The sequence below is a fragment of the Triplophysa dalaica genome, chromosome 1, assembly GCF_015846415.1.
Source record: "Triplophysa dalaica isolate WHDGS20190420 chromosome 1, ASM1584641v1, whole genome shotgun sequence".
NCBI lineage: Eukaryota > Metazoa > Chordata > Actinopteri > Cypriniformes > Nemacheilidae > Triplophysa > Triplophysa dalaica.
In genome coordinates this window covers 23,755,283-23,769,657 of record NC_079542.1, presented here as the reverse complement: position 1 = coordinate 23,769,657, position 14,375 = coordinate 23,755,283, and the positions used below count along the sequence as shown (strand labels likewise).

The 14,375-nt window shown below is 37.5% G+C and overlaps 1 protein-coding gene across 2 annotated transcripts in view; it reads left to right on the top strand.

Moving 5' to 3' along the window:
- Positions 1 to 14,375, top strand: part of exoc6b (exocyst complex component 6B) — an 89,490-nt gene that overhangs the window by 1,715 nt on the left and 73,400 nt on the right. The window lies entirely within an intron of this gene.

The window sequence follows — 14,375 nt, the reverse complement described above, 5'->3', positions numbered from 1 at the left end:
AGGTACGTTCTCAATGGGCCTAAATGGGTTAAGAACCATATTGATGATCTTCTTTTCCTTTTTAATGACGGGGAGCAAAATACGTTTGTGGTGAATATCTGCCACCTACGGTACTGGAGTGTACATAGGCGAGAGATTATCCACGCGACATAATAACTAGCGCAACAATTTAAGTTATGAGAGACAGGTGCATTAACATCAGTAATGCTAACTTTACCTTCCATGAGTTTTCACAGCATTTGCAACATGTTTGTTATGTGTTCACAAAGAAGATGTCGGGCAACTTGTTGACGATCTTGCCTTAGGAGAGCACTTCTGATTCTATTTTCAAGAATATAATTATTATTGCTTATAAATTAAGAGTACCCTAAAAATGCATTGCTAGCCCACACCTACACTTGTTCACAATATTATTGAGAAGTGCTGACCAATACTTTTATTTTTCCTGAAAATGATATACAGTATTGTATTAAGGCTACTTAATGTAATAGTATTGCCATATGCCATCTATGCAATAATACAGAATACAAAAATGTGAATGCATACGTTTTCCGTGAAGCAATGACATGCATGAAGTAATGTAAAATGTTTTATTTACAGAAAACTATAGAATAAACATGAATAAAAAATATGTAAATTTGATGGGTTATTTGAAAATAAATGAATTTAATAATTATGAATACATATACAAGCAAACCTCACATAAATTAATGCTTTATTTCAATTTATTGTTGTAAAAAATGATCTACAGGCATTGAACTCCACATCCTACTGCCATCTCGCAGCTGACCACAGTCACCAACTTTGTGATTTTTACGAGTGTGGTCATCTGTCCATGTAACAGTCAAACAAGATTCAAGATTAAAACACTGCATTTTCACAGCAAAATCACAAATATACTTTACTTTGTAGCATATTACAGGTTAACTTTACGGTACAGCACTTTAACAAATGCGACTGCAATGCAAACAAACACGTCGTTGTTGGCTAGTAATACTCACTTTAGAAAACACCTGCCTCGCAGTTCTCCGCCATGCTCCTGTATGACCTTATCCTGTCCCGTGGGCTCATGGTATAGATAAGTATTCCAAGGATCTGTCGCTGGGTGCTTCAGAATGTGGGGGTGTCATCAGTAAGCCATCCGGGAATTTCTCACCTACTCTTTTATGAATACTGCGGATTCGGACATACTATTTGTATACTTGGCAAGCACAACGCAGATCTCCTAACTATCACACCAGAGACCCGAGTTCTAGACAAGTCGCTGAAAATCTAGTTAAGGGGAAAAGGTTCTCATCCAAGCTTTTAAGGTACACTGGCCCGTCCTTCAGCCCCTCAATGCAGTGAAGTCATCCTGTACCCGTAGCAGAGAAAAAGCCCTAAAGCTGAATGTTTCCAACACTGTGCTTCACTGTAGTGATGGTGTTCTTGGGGTCATAGTCAACATTTCTCTCCCTCCAAAAACAGGCGTCAATTTTGGTCTCACATCAGTGCCAGCACTTTCGCCAAAGCCTTTTCTGAATCATTTTGATGTTAATTGTCAAATCAGCATGTTAAGAGCATTTCAGAGTGAATCATGTTTTTATTGGAGATTATTTAGAATTAGTTATATTATGAATGGCATGGAAAGGCTACTTGTTAGTTACTTTGTAAGTACTTCTACTCATGATAAAATTAATTTCAGTTGTTACAATTTGTTGTCAGTAGTTATATTATATATTAAAATAGGCCACTAGGACTTTGCTGTAGCACCAGAGGCTACAAACTGTGGGTATCAGAAAAACATCAGATGTTCACTTTTTATATACATATTCGATTGGGCTCAATTGATTAAATATTAATAATTTGAAAAAGTATTGTCTTTTTTTGCTATTTCACCATTTCTGGATATTTAACTCATGTCCAACAGTAACTGTGTGATGTTGAGATTCATCTTTTTATATTGAGGACAATCAAGAAACTCATACACAACTATTACAATAGATAGAAACATTCAGTGCTGCCCACAAAGTCAACAAGATTTATTTAAAGTCAGGTGGTTGTAAACCTCTGAAAATGTTGTGAGGAGCATTAGTGAATGAAAAAATAACAATTTACACCAAAACCATTTCAGAGGTCATCTAAGATGGATAGTCATTGCTGGAAGGAAGTGCATTTTCATATTTTCAATGAAGATGACGATGGCGCACACATTTTTTAAAGAGAATGACCCACTTGGGCTGTCAAGATAAACCGACGATAAATATCACGTGATTTAAGCACAGCTTTTGAGTGAAGTACGGGAAAATGCTGCTGCATCCGAAAGACAATACGCACTGCAGAAGAAGACCATAACACATTTTAGAATCTAGGAAATGGCTATGGACATCTTTTTATCCCTGTTACTCAAGCCTCATCAGGTATTTTATGATAATAAAGTATATTTATAATGATCACGTTTGACGGGTGTTGCTTTTTGCAAATGCACATTATAAGCAACTTAAACTCACACTGCTTTTAGATCGAGCAGCATTTCCTACTGATCCCTGAGCCGTGTTTCACGGAGAAGCTATGCATTCAAAAAATTTGACACATTGCATTTCGCAGCCAGCTCGATTACAATAGGATTTAGTGGTTTCGCAATTAATTATCGCGCAGCCGTATGATGAACTATTTACACAAAACGCTGCAGTGTTTAAGGAAAAAATAGGCATTGTAATTTTTTATTTTACTGGGAGAAGCTAAATTGCAGTTTACATATATTCTGTTGACATATGCAAGTTTAACCATTCTCATGCTACCATTTTGGTACCTATTTTTATTTTTCAGTGTGGGTCATATACATTTTACATAGGTATTGCAATCCCCTGGGATCGAACCCACGACCTTGTGTTGGTAACGCAATGCTCTTACCACTGAGCTACAGGAAAGCCTCTGCCTGTAAATGTGAGTTGCTGTTGGCACAAAAACAACGTGTGTTTTGTTAATGCATAATGGCATACATTGGTGTCAGTATTTGTACCGTGGCCCGTGGGCTGTATAATTAACAATGTATCCTTGTTACTTGACTCTAAAGCGTGTCATAAACATATCAGACTTTAGATGCAGTCCTTCATCGTTCAAGCATGAGTTTTGTTCCTCTATGTCTGAAATTATGTGTGTCAGAGAGAGAGGGAAAACTGACAGACTGGGTCTTGGTCTATCTCGATGTTCCTTAGTGAGTCAGTTTCCCCAGACTGTTCTGCCTCGGCTCTCCAGTGTTTCCAGCATGCCTCCCCAAAGAGTTGTAGTTCTGCTCATACTATAATTACTTGTTTGGTTACTTGTTGTGTAACTAATTTGGTTAAATGTCCTCACTCAAACGGGCAGGTTATGGCTAGTATTAGAAATGGCTTTATAATGACCGTGTTCATGCAACTGCAGGCTGTTTTTTAGTGTGTACTGTAGTGAGTGGCTCTTTCCTAATGTGTGTGCACGCCAGGACCTGTGATGACATTCCTATTGCAATGCCCTTTGGCATAGCACACACACAGAAAAGAAAAAATCAATCTCTTGTCGTGTCTCGTAGGGCAGCAGATAGGGTTAGGAATTGTAAATTCCAATTCGGAATCGGAATGGATAGGGTAGGAAGCGTGTTTGAAACAAAAGGAATAGGAATCGGATACTTAAAGGGATAGTTCAGCCAATAACTCCAATTTGACGTTTATTTACTCGCCCTCAGGCCATCCGAGATGTAGGTGACACTTTTTTTTCTTGAGTAGAACCATAGAGAAGATTGTTTGGTAAATCCCTAGCCCTATCTGCTTCATATAATGGGAATCTATGGGGTCCACCTGTCTAAGAGTTCCCAAAGCACATAATTCCAAAAAGTGGCTCTTGGCGACATGTTGACGTTTGATATTTTCCTAAAACTGAACATCATTTTTAATAATATTGGCCATAATGTGCAGCCCCTGCACACAATCGCAATCTTCTTCTTGTAGTATTTGGTGGCGGATGGCATACCAGCATCTGGTACGTTTAGCACCACCTGCAGAAAGGGAGTGTTGAGACTGTACAGTATGGCTAATATAATTAAAAATGACGTTCAAATTTAGTCACTTCACGAAACGTCAACATGTCGCCAATAACCACATTTTGGAATTATGTGCTTTAGGAACTCTTAGAACGGTGGACCCCATAAACTCCCATTACATGAAGCAGAGAGGGCTGCGGATTTATCAAACAATCTTCTTTATGGTTCTACTCAAGAAAAAATGTCACCTACATCTAAGATGGCCTGAGGAATCGATAAGAATCGAAATCGACAAAAATAATCGTAATTGGAATCGAAATAGATAAATTTCAAACGATTCCCAACCCTAGCTGCAGAGCTATATAGTGGCAGTGGCACAGAAGTGCTTATTGTGTCCATTTTCTTACTTGCGTAGTAACGAATAAACAGGCTCAACCAATGTAGATGACAGATTTATGCAATTGCAGAACCTGGCATTACACAAGCAAGAATGCATTATGATTGTATATTAGCACACTAAACAAAGAGTGCCGATATGTAGCTGTAACAGCATGCATGATTTTGATTGGCAATTGAACTGTTGTACAATATCACAATGTTATCTTTCTGACTGTCTCTGAGGGTTCAATCTCTAAAGTATCATTAAAACAGTAAATCTTTTCTTTAAGTTTTGTCATCTGTGTGCTCGTTTCTTTAGTATGAAACTTTGCAAGCAGGCTGAACGCTGCATTAATGTCCTTCGGAATTTGTCGCATTTGTGTTTGACTGTGTGTGAGCCCTTCTTGTATTGGCCCATGTGAAGTTATTAACCCCTTCCAAAAGGAAGGGGTGCTTCTCTTTGTTCCAATTATGGGAAGAGGAATGTTGGAAATATTTTTAGCTGTCTCCTGCGTCCACCTGAGGAATTTCGAAGAAACACTGCACAACACTGTGGCCAATTATTAGGTAGGAACATTTCTATAGGACAGGATATTTAAAGAACGGTTATAATTCAGTAAAAGCCAAAGAATGAGCAACAAAGTGTGACAAATGTGAATTTCATTAGAAATGACTGGTCATACAAAAATCCCCTCAAATATATATATATATATATATATATATATTTTTTTTTTTTGCATATTTGACTGTTATTGTTAGAAGTTTGCAAGTCCATTTTGAATAGGTAATATAATTGGTGGTTACTGACAGAACAGACAAAATTTAAAGACCAGAAATTATTCTTTACTAGCCAACTGGCTGATAATGTTGAATTGATGGCTGGTGTTAAGGGCTGGTTGCATATGGCACTTCAATAAATTCATTGCACAATCCACCGAAGTATAAAACGCATCAGTTTTTTCTTTTCTCGCTGCACAGTTGAAAACCCTCTACAACTTAATACCTTTACAAAAGCGGAAATCACATTGAATGTAACCTGCCAACAATACACATTCTGATGAAGGAAATCACTTATGGATGTCCACAGTAGGGGCGCAAATGCTGGGTGTGCAGAAGTCTGATCTGTGGCCAAAGCTTGAGATTATTGTATGTAGTTTTGCCAAATGCCATTTTGGTTTTAAATTCATAATGTGACAAGTAAACAATCACATACAGCAGAACAGAGTTTGTAGTGATTTGTTTTTATCCATACGGTGAGTAAAATGAATCTGTGTGCTACATACGCTGAGCAATAAGGACCAACTCACCACAAAGATCAAGCCAAGTCCACACCCAGCTGAGTCATTGCAAAAGCACACACATTTAGGGTACTACTTGCAGGCCCAACTGAACCAATTTAATGCTGCTTGAATGATGTTCCCTGAAATTGTTCTGTTGGTGTCATAACTTGTCTGAGGTCTATTTTTGGGTTGGTATTACCAGAGAAGCATTTCAAATTAATTTCCTTCTTTCTCTGCAGGGGTTTACTAGATTAGAAGTGCAATAGAGTCTTAAGAACTTTCCCTCTTTCAAAATGAAAACATGTCAAAGACACAATCTTTGTGTCGATTATTCTTGTTTAGTTTTTGTTTCACTGGCTACAAAAGGATCTCTTACTTTATCTAAAACTATTTCCATAAATATTTGTATGTCATAAGAATGTTTACTGCTACTTTATAAAGCAGTAGTTTTTGATCAACATTATGGACACCATAGGGGTAGCCTGCCTGATGTTAGATATACTTTATAGGCATTTGATATAAATGAGTTCACCTATTGTGAGTTTTTAAAGAGGTGCTGCCACGATGTGTCATGCATTCTGACTTCTTTACAATGTTAAACGTGCTGTCTTCTCATGCTTAACATGGTCAACTTGCCAAAAACAAGTTGGACGTATTACGTAGTATTTCTGTGCTCAACACACTCCCCCAGCGATCGTACAGGTTTCAAAAAGTTTTTTTCAAACATATCAAACTGTTTTGTAACAATTTTGCTTAGTCCCTTATTGGACAATTCTCCCGGAAAAGCATGTGGCACGCCCTTGCAACAGCATTGAGAGCAGGAGAATAAGCACGCGCACACGTCACTTTCACTTGTGTGCAGGAGAGAGAGAGAGAGAGAGAGCATATGTTTGCAAAGTTCAGGTGTTTGTTTGTTTACTCCATTTGGGTGATGAATGTTATATAAACGGTGGATATACCACTTCATTTGGAGATCGTTTGAAGCTGATATATGGAGCCGTCCCAGTGCTAAAGATGCCGCATGCAGTGAGTGAAACTGATGTCTGTATTTTGTTGACAATGTGCTTTAGTTCATCCTACCCCTCCCCCCTGCACGCGCCGTATGATTTCGGAAGTAATCGTACAGCTGTATCTGTCTTTTATAAACTTGATCAAACTAAATACTCTTCGAAGATATGATGTATGCAATACGAGTCGATAGGTATTCAAGATAAATATGAGAAACCCTGCGTGTTAGAGCCACTTTTACATATTTGTACTAAAAGTACTGTTCATTTTAATAGGAATAAAAAAAAAACTTGCAACTTCAACTCTCAATATTTGTTGTAGCATTTCTTGCAATGTCATGGGTAAACAAACCTGCTGTCTTAACAGTTGAGATTTTAATTAAGTTTTTTATTATGTCTTATATAAATATCAGCAATGTTTGAATTACACGTTAGGCATCATTCTGTTGCTCAGTGCTTTAAATCTGGCATTGCACAGCTACCTAGGCCATCTAGCAATCTTTCTCTATAGTACATATGGGGTTTTATTCTGGTCTCGTAGTCCAGCTGTTATATCTGTACACAACTGCTTCTGTACCCACAGATAAATTTGCAGTTTCTAGAGTGACTGCTGTTACTTATTATATTACTGTTCCCATCTGTCTTTCACTCTCGCTATCTGGCACCTCTGACAACACCTTAGGTGTTTCAGATGTTAGCTGCTTCTATAACTGTGTCCTGCCTTTACCATTATGTGTGAACATAAATTTTGCATGCAATAGGCTTAAATATTTTCTAGTGTCTGGCAGTTTTGCTTTTATTACATACTTATTTCATTCTCTGTTTGACTACACATTTCCTTATTTTATTTTATTCAATTAATATTTAGTATTCTTTCATAATGCTGATCTGCCAATAAGATTGTTGCTTTAAATACATTTGAAAATTTTCACAATTCATTTAATTTCATTAGTTTATTATTAGATTTCTTTATTTGTGTCCGGGATAGTTCACCCACAAATCCCATCCGCATGTCAATCCAAATATGTATGACTTTGTTTCTGCTGCAGAACACATAATAAGGTATTTTGAAGAATGTTGGTGACCAAAAAAGCATTTACTTTCATTGTATGGACAAAATCACAAAAACGTATCTCAAAATATCTTCTTTAGTGTTCCACAGGAAAGGAGAAGTTTAGAATGACATGGGATAACATTTTATCCTTTCAAATAGTATCATTGTTCTCCAATGCTGCTCTGTGTTGTCAGGCCAACTTGTGTTGAAGCTCATTTTGAGGAGTCATAAGGATTGTGGAGTATCTCACATGCTGAGCTAGTTTCATTTTCTCAAAGCTGATAATCACATGTGAACAATGCTCTCTTACTGGATCCAGCAAAACGGTGTCAGCATTTTGAGAGTGGTTGACTAGAAGTCATTTTGTGCTTTTATAAATATGTGCTTGGTTGGTTTGCACAAAATGATAAAGTCTTAAGACAGGAAAGGTTATTTAAGTTCATTGACATGAGAAAATGTCTTGAGATTAATGAACTCCTGTGGCTGCCAGTTCTTCCCTGCAGTAGAGGGCCGCAGTAGTGTGATCGAGTTTCAGTGTGTAGTCCGTGTGCTGCACTAAGGCTATTTCTTCTTTTAGAGCTTCTAACTTTACAACCTTCAGTTCAGTGCTCGATGGCAGATGAGCATCTAGTGCAGGGTCAATAAAGCTACATCCAAGAGCCAGACCTTATCCAGCTCAGCATTTGCTTGAAGTGCTTGTCATGTTACATTTACATTACATTTACATTTAGTCATTTAGCAGACGCTTTTATCCAAAGCGACTTACAAGTGGGGTAGGTAGTGGAAGCAATTGGGACAGCACAAGTACAACAAAAGCATAAGTGCAATCAAAAAGAAGACTAGTCTCATATAGCCTAACACAGTAGACAGAATCATTCATTCATCCTTTTTTTTTTTTTTAATGGGTAGAGAAGAAAAGAGTAGAGAAGAAAATAGAGTCAGAACAGATCAGTCAGATGTTGGCGGAAGAGATGTGTTTTCAGGTGTTTCTTAAAGATGGCTACAGAATCTGCAGATCTTTTAGCAGCGGGCAGATCATTCCACATAGGTGGAACAGATCCGGAGAAGGTGCGCGAGAGAGATTCTTTACCTTTATGGGATGGCACCACAAGACTGCGTTCGTTTGCAGAGCGTAGGGATCTGGCGGGTACATATGTCTGTATTAGGGAGTGAAGATAAGGTGGTGCCGAACCAGTGGTGGTCTTGTAGGCCAGGAGCAGAGTCTTGAATTTGATGCGAGCAACTATAGGGAGCCAATGTAGCTTAATGAGTAGAGGAGTGATGTGTGCTCTCTTCGGTTCATTAAAGATAACTCTTGCTGCAGCATTCTGGATCATCTGTAGTGGTTTGGTTGTGCATGCTGGAAGTCCACCCAGTAGCGCATTGCAGTAGTCCAGTCTGGACAGGACTAGAGCCTGCACTAGGACTTGCGTAGCATGCTCTGATAGGAAGGGTCTAATTTTCCTGATATTGTAGAGGATGAATCTACAGGACCGGGCGGTGCTGGCAACTTGATCCGTGAAGTTGAGCTGATCATCGATCACCACTCCAAGGTTTCTTGCCTTTCTGGAAGGTGTGATGGTTGATGAGCCCAGTTGAATGGAAAGGTTGTGACAAGTCTTTGTATCAGCCGGGATTACAAGCAGTTCTGTTTTTGAAAGGTTCAGCTGTAGGTGATGGACAACTGTACCTGGCCTGTGTCTGTACCTGGACAACTCCTATAAGTAGCTGACTGATAGCTAGTAGTAAGAATTGACTGATCCGGTTTTTAAAAGGTGAGGTAGATACAGCTAACTAGAGAATGGGCTGAACTACAATAGATGATGTTGGCTGAGGTATGTTTCATAGGTATGTTTCATTTAAAAAAAAAAAATGTTATTTTCTCACCCTCATGTTCTGGTGAACACAAAAGAAGATTTTGTGCAGAATGTTGGTAACCAAACAGGATTAACCCCCATTGACTTCCATTTCTCAAAATGTCATATGCATATCTCATATAAAAGTCATACAGGTTTTAAATGACATGGCTGTAAATAAAGGACCTTTAAAGTTTCCTTTAAAGGGATAGTTATTTCATCATTCACTCACCTTCTTGTCATTTCAAACCTGTATGACTTTCTTTCTACTGCAGAACACAAAAGAAGATATTTTGAAAAATGGTGGCAACCGAACAACGCTGGTATCCAATGATTTGCATTAGTTTTGTGTCCATACAATAGGAGGTAATTGGTTACCGTCATTGTTCGGTTACCAAAATTATGCAGAAAAAAGAAAGTCATACATGTTTGAAATGATAAGAGAGTGAGTAAATGATGACAGAATTTTCGTTTTTGGGTGAACTATTATTTAAAAATTGGGACGATATATATCTAGTCACACTTATGGGCTAGTTGCACAAGATGGCGCCGATGAGCTTTTATGACGGGGGGATTCTGAAATCGCAAAGGCTTCATTACTGTGTTTTATGCGTAGCTCTTCCATGAACAATGGCTCTTTGATCAGTAGGAAGCACTGCTCGATCTAAAATCACTACGAGATTGAGTCGTTGATAATGTGCATTTGAAAAAACAACACTTGTCAAACATCATCATTATAAATATACTTTATTATCATGAAAATACCTGAAAAGGTTAGAAGAACAGCGATAGAATATGACCATTGGCATTTCCTGGAACTACTTGTGTAAACTGTTCTTCTTTTGTGTCCCATATTCAGAGTTTCTGCGCGAGAGCGCCCTTTGGCTTTCTGATATGGTGGCATTTAACCATAATTCATTGAGAAACTGAAGCACTAATCTTTTTAAATTGGTTGATCCATAGGGCTACCAGATACATCACTTCAGCTTACTACTAAAGCGTTTATATAAGACAATAAATTCTACCAACTATGCTCATGTTAAAGATATGATTTATGTTGAGGTTACTTTCTATGGAGCAAAAATGGTTGGATTGTCATTATAATACAGCAAATGCCATTGTAGCAATACATTTTGATTCTGTAAATTATCTGCATATTTGGGCCCAGAGACCATCAATAAAATTATACATGTCCTGTTATTATTGACAATGTTGTGTACTTTTTCATCACATTGTTTTCAGATTGTATCTGTTGATTTATGTAGGCTAAAAAGGTGTGCTATTGTTGATCTGAGGTGAGAGCTTTTCTAAGTTTAGATCCTATTTCCGATCCATTCAGTCGTCCAGCTGCCGTTGACCTATCTCTAGAAGTCAGCCAGCCAACAGGATATGACATCATAGCACACATAAGCATAGGTTTCCCTTGAGTTGGTTAAAGGGTGATGACAGTTTGTAGAGTAAAACTGAGTGAATAGGAATCCTGTGTAACAGGTTGACAAACATACACAGGCACTTACAGCTCATAGCAATGCTGTAATCGTTTGAAAGAATGTGGCCACATGTGTTCAGTAGTATGTATCTAGTAGGTCCTATGCCACCGCCGTTATATATTTGTGGGGACATTTTCAAACTTTTGGCTCTCATACTGTAAGTGCATTCAAACCTGTGCACTCATATTGTACACACATCTGTTATTTCTTCACTGCTTCTCTACTGGGAAGTGTTAGTAAGATGTCAAGCTCCAATTTTATTCAAGGAGAATATCACATTTCAGTTCTGGAACAGTCACACTGTTTCCCAAAAGTGCCTTTTAAATACGAGAGCCAAAAGTAATGACTTGTCATGACCATCAAATAGTCCGTTGGCCCACGCTGTGAAACGGAAAGAACCAGTTCAGAGAGTCAGTGGGGAAACATTCTTAACACAAGCAAACATTCATATGTTTTGTTAAATTGACTGATCGTCAGAATGGTTTGTAATTTATTTCTAATTACTCGATTGGAAGGCTTTCTAAATGCAGATGGTGAAAGTCTTGTGTTCCAGGACCTCTGCAGCTGTGCTCATTACAATTTGTTCAACATTTTCTTCCCATTCCTGCTGCTCTTGTGTCTCTATGTAAACACTTCCTTATTTCTATGCATTTTTGGACACATTTTTAAAATAACAATAATTTAATAATTTGAATGTCTACATTTCATTTAATCTTTTTAATAATGTTGTTGAAAGGGAATGAATTAATTTTAGTCTAACAGTTCCATCAGCTGTTTAACCCTCTCTGAGAACATGTATCTCTACATTCTCTACTATTTAATCTGCTTTGCTTCTAGAGCCACCAAAGCATAATTTTTGTAACAAATTCTCCAACTTTAACAATATATCAGCATGAAACTTTTGTCCAGCTGTAAGCTGTGTTTGCTGTATTATGCATGATATGAGGGTCCCAGTTTTAGTGTGGACTATAATAGTTTTGTGCATTAAACGTTGGTGAATATGTTATTTAGCTTGTGTTTAGGTATTTATCAGTTACCCTACTTAGGGAGTGTGCAGTCAGTGCCATATTTAACTGATTAGTAGTCTGCACATTCAGGCCAAAACGCATTTCAAGATCCCTGTGTTCTGTGCCAACACAGTCTCATGGAAATTCGTGACAGTCACAAAATGTAATCTATTGATTCAAAGCACCTTTCATATATATAAATATCAACATTGTCTGATGAGAATCGGTACCTATTTTACGAGGTGGTTCATTCGTGTGAATTCTCATTTATATGTTATGTTATGATTTGACTTTGCCCCCTCGTGTGGGCCTTAATCATTGCTTTGCCACCTCGTAAAATAAGTGCGTTTTAGCAAAATCAGTCTTTGCGTCTGAGATTTAAGGGTTTGGGTAGGGTAAGGGGAGGTTTATAGCACCTCTTAAAATATGTACGGCTTTCCAAGATTTAAGGTTATATACAGTCAAACCGAAATGCTAATAAAATATGACAAGAACTCGGAGTTAAACTGTGTCTTAATTTATCTTGATAATGTTAGATCAATTGATAGAAAGTTGTGTAATGGATTAGGTTCAATAGCTTTCAGCTGTTAAATTTTAGTACAAAATTAGATAATACCAATTTAGAGCAACCAATTACCAAACAATGCTTAATTTTGATCAGCCGATGGTGTAAAATGGTATATTAGTAATGAAAGAAAAAAAACACGGTCAGGTCAAAGTGTCTGAATAATTTAGTCTCAAATTTTTATCAGTTTTACTGGTAGTCCTATGTATGAGAAATTTATGGGTATAATCTGTCACAGTGAGTTAACTTTATTTTGCTATACTTAATTACATAAATGAACGACAGCATCATGCACCCACTAGTAAAAAAGTATGTATCTGGTTTCGGAGTAGTTTTTGTTTGGCTGTAAATGTATATACTGAATACATACGTGGTATGTGTTTTGAAAGATGGACTGACATGAAAAATTTCGTGACTATGTCACAAACTGCTGTGAGACTGGGTTGTCTGTGCACCATCCTATTGTGTTTCCCTGAACAAAAGAACATTTTGTATGACCCCATAAAGTGTCGAAGTAATATACATTTTATTTGCATGTTGGTTTTCCAATTACATATAATTTTCAATGGAACTTTACAGCCAGTGAGCAAGACAAAGGCATATTCAGGAAGTTCAGGGAGAAGAGCCTTGAGAGGAACAAGACTCACCTGTTTATAATTCCCCATTATTGCAATAAACGTACATATGGTAAATATGATCTAGTAATATAAATTGCATAGTTCCCATGTCTTCATCAAATGTCATATTTAATGTCCTAATAAGGGCTGACAAACATTTTTTCACGATCAATCGATTTCAGAATAAATTGGAGTTTTTGCCTCCTTCACTGATTTTTTTATAGGACTAGGGTCTAGAGACTGACTAGGACATTTAATGTGCTTCTCTTTGGCACTCTTTGGTTGTCTTGGCAATATGGTTTGAGTCATTCTCATGTTAAAAGCACATCCTTTTTACGATACATGGGACCGTCCCTCAGCCCCTCAATGCGGTGAAGTCATCCTGTACCCGTAGCAGAGAAAAAGCCCCAAAGCATAATGTTTCCAACACTATGCTTCTCTGTAGGGAAGGTGTTCTTGGGGTCATAGTCAACATTTCTCTCCCTCAGAAAGTGCCAGCACTTTCGCCAAAGCCTTTTCTGAATCATTTTGATGTTAATTGTCAAACTTCAGAGGAGCCAGGCGGGCCTTCTTGAGTAGGAGGACCTTGCGGGTGCTTCAGGATTTCAATCTATTGTGGCATAGTGTGTTACTAATGGTTTGGTTGCTAACTGTGGTCGAAACTGTCTTGAAATCTACAATAAAAGCTATAGATTTCTTTGTAAGCAGGCAAACCTGCAAAATCAGCAGGGGATCAAATAATTATTTCCCTCATTGTATTGTATGTGTACTGTGGACATTTTTATTTATAAACACACACACACACACACACACACACACACACACACACACACACACATACACATGCATATGTTTAAGAAAACATAAAATATTAAACTAATATATATAATTTTAATTATTGGTAAATATAAATAAATACATGTCAATATTTCCTAAATATGTGTACATATATGCGCATGTGAACGTGTTTATAAATACAAAATTAATATGCACAGTACACAGACATATAATAAGTGAACACAGACCTTTATTCTGGATGTGATAAATCGCGACTCACCCTAGACCAAATATTCCAAAATGATGTCTGACTTTTATAGCCTGCAGTTGCTATTATTGAAATGCCATCC